Below are 3,331 nucleotides of genomic sequence, written 5' to 3' on the forward strand. Positions count from 1 at the left end.
TTAGTATTTTCTTTTCAGCAACCTTGTTTCCGTTGCCTTATTTTATTCGCCATTCTTTTTAGAATTCCGTTTTTCCGTTTTCCTTCAGTTTTCCAGTTAGCCATAGTAATAGTTTCCTATACTGGGGAACTACTACACTTTATTTTATTTTAGTAAGTAATTTGTATTGAAGAAGCAAAGCCTACCGACTTGTGGAGGACTGCTCAAGTACTCCAAGAATCGTTATACTCTATTACTTCGATCTCCAGGTTTTTATTGAATTATTATTATAATTATGTTTGACGCAATGTTGATCTGTTTGTGCCCTATGTTTGCCTTATTTAACATGTCCGGCTAAATTACCGGTATCGGTATGTAGCAATTTAATTTGATGGGATTTAATAATTATCGGTGAAAACTCTTTTTCTCAAACAATCTTTTAGGCTGAAGTTTTTAATTTAAATTTAATTAACTTTATCACAAAAGCGTGAAAAGCTATTTAATACGGTTTTGCAACGAGAGTGGGAAATTAACTAAGGTGAGAACCAACAACCGCGAGAGCGTGAGGCTCAAGCTGGATAGTAAAAATTAGGCATTGAGTTTAAAAACAGCGAGAGCACTTTAAAAGCAATTAGAACTTATTTATTTTCAAAAAGTAATTTTAACTTCAAATGGGACAGCGAGAGCGTACATTCTGACTTAAAGCTATAGGCCGAATCAACAACTACAAGAGTGTGAGATAAAGCTTTTTAAATAAATATTTTCTACTGAGAGATATTTGGCATTTAAACTATTCACCGGTGACTTATCGAATCCTTGACAATTAATATGGTGCATACTGATTCCTTCCATTAATTATTCCTTAAAACTAAATCCCCCTTAGATTTACTATCTTACCCCCAAACTTCTACTAATCAATTCCCTTAGCTAAACATAGTGACGTTAGTAACACAAATTTGAACATAGGTCCCTGTAGGATCGATATCTTTTAAAACTAAAGCGACTGGACTGTGCACTTCCAGTCAAGTACCCGATAGACTATTTTATATATAATCAGACGAAGCATCAAGTTTTTGGCGCCGTTGGCGGGGACCTATTTTAGTCGAATAGTGTGATTCTTTCGTTGCACGGTATAGACTAAGGTAAAAACAAAAACTAATCTTCTCTCCCTTCTTTCCCTGATTGTATGCCAAGTACTCGCTCACAAGGCGATAACTTAGCACCACCAATCCCAAAATTAGAGCGTTTCTTATACGTGAGACGCCGAATACACGAATATCAACAAAAGTACGATATTCCCGATATCTTCTCTTCTCCTAAACCAGAAGAAAAACCAAACATGGCCGAAGAAGGACCACATAATCGTCCTCTTAAATTCTACGCTACCCCGTCCCAACAAGAACCTCACAACAGCATTGTTGCCCCCGCTATAAATCGAAACGACTTCGAGCTGAAATCCTCACTATTATCAGCCGTCACACAATATCGATTTGTTGGAAATCCTACGGACGATCCTATTGAACACCTGACCAAGTTTGTGCAGTACACAGATACTGTAAAGGCAAATGGTGTATCTCAAGATGCGATAAGACTGTGCCTCTTTCCTTTCTCACTAAGAGACATAGCTTGGGCTTTGTTGCAATCCTTCCCATCCAACTCCATTACGACATGGGAAGAACTGAAGAACGTTTTCTTATCCCGATATTTTCCACCGAGCAAAACTGCTATGCTGAGAGCTCAAATCAATGGATTCAGGAAAAAAGATGTGGAATCTCTCTACGAAGCGTGGGAGAGATACAAGGACATGATGAGGATATGTCCATATCACGGTCTCGAAGACTGGGTGATCATTCACACATTTTACAATGGGCTTCTATATAACACAAGATTTACAATAGAAGCTGTCGTGGGCGGTGCACTTATGGATAAGTCGTACACCGAAGCCTATCAACTCATTGAAAACATGGCCCAAAACCATTGCCAATGAGGAGGTGAAAGAACTCCAGTGGAAAAGTCCCAGACGAAGGGTGGAATGTACGAAATCAGTAGCCTTGACCATGTTCATGCAAAGGTAGATGCCCTTGTTCAAAAATTAAATAACTTGACCATACCTCCCGCAGCCACCGTGGCTGCTGTAACTTCAAATTGTGAGTTATGTGGAAACCCTGGACACGCTGCACAAGAATGTCAAATATTAGCAGGAGTCCCAACCGTTCAAGTAAATTACACACAAGGAAATCCCTATTCAAATACCTATAACCCAGGCTGGAAAAACCATCCTAATTTCTCGTATAAGAATAACAATGCCCTGTATGCACCTGGCCAAGCACCAGCTGTTCCGCCTGGATATCAAAAGCCAACTAATAATGCTCCTAACATGCCTAGGAAGTCAAATCTCGAGTTAATGATGGAAAGCTTCATAGCTACTCAAGCTCAAACAAACAAAGACTTCTTGAACCAAAACATACATACTAGCGAGCAACTTAAACAACTAGCGAACAAAGTAGACGCCTTAGCCACCCACAATAAAATGCTTGAAACACATATTTCACAAGTGGCTCAACATCAAGCATCTAGAGCCTCTCCAGCTGGAACATTTCCTGGACAGCCGCGACCTAATCCAAAAGGACATGCAAATGTCGTTATACTGAGGAGGGGAAAAGAAGTAGATGGACCCGTAGATCCAAGACTCCAAAACCATGCCATGTACCAAAAACCAGATAAAACCTCAACTGAGCAGGTGACTGAACCAAAGGAAACAGAAGATAATACCCAAGAGAGTGAAGAGAAAGAAAAACCTTAAGTACCTCCACCCCCTTATGAACCACCCATTCCGTATCCTCAAACACTCAAAAGTTCTAAAACTGCGAGTCAATTTAGGAAATTTGTTGAACTTCTGAAGCAACTAAACATTACGATACCCTTTACAGAAGCCATCACATAAATTCCCTCCTATACCAAATTTCTTAAGGAAATCCTGTCCAATAAGAAAAAGATTGAGGATGACGAAACAGTTACACTTACTGCCGAGTGTAGCGCCATAATCCAGAATAATACGCCTCCCAAACTAAAAGACCCAGGTAGTTTCTCCATACCCTGTGTCATTGGAAAATTCGTCATAGACAAAGCTCTATGTGATCTAGGAGCCATCATTAGTGTAATGCCCTTAACCATTTGTAGAAGGCTAAGTATGGGAGAATTAAAACCAACCAAGATGTTTGTTCAATTAGTTGACCGCTCAATCAAATATCTTGTCGGTATACTAGAGAATGTCCCCGTACGTGTAGGACAATTCTACATCCCTATAGACTTCATAATCCTGGACATCAAAGAAGATGCCAGTACACCTATC

The 3,331-nt window shown here is 39.6% G+C and overlaps 1 non-coding gene across 1 annotated transcript; it reads right to left on the reverse strand.

Annotated features, from left to right (window-relative positions):
* Positions 1–1,705: 1,705 nt before the first annotated feature.
* On the reverse strand, positions 1,706–1,812 carry LOC127124435 (small nucleolar RNA R71). The gene has a single exon (XR_007803925.1). It is a non-coding gene; the product is annotated as a small nucleolar RNA R71 (small nucleolar RNA).
* Between the last annotated feature and the right edge of the window lie 1,519 nt (positions 1,813–3,331).

This window comes from Lathyrus oleraceus, chromosome 2 (genome assembly GCF_024323335.1).
Source record: "Lathyrus oleraceus cultivar Zhongwan6 chromosome 2, CAAS_Psat_ZW6_1.0, whole genome shotgun sequence".
NCBI classification, from domain to species: domain Eukaryota; kingdom Viridiplantae; phylum Streptophyta; class Magnoliopsida; order Fabales; family Fabaceae; genus Lathyrus; species Lathyrus oleraceus.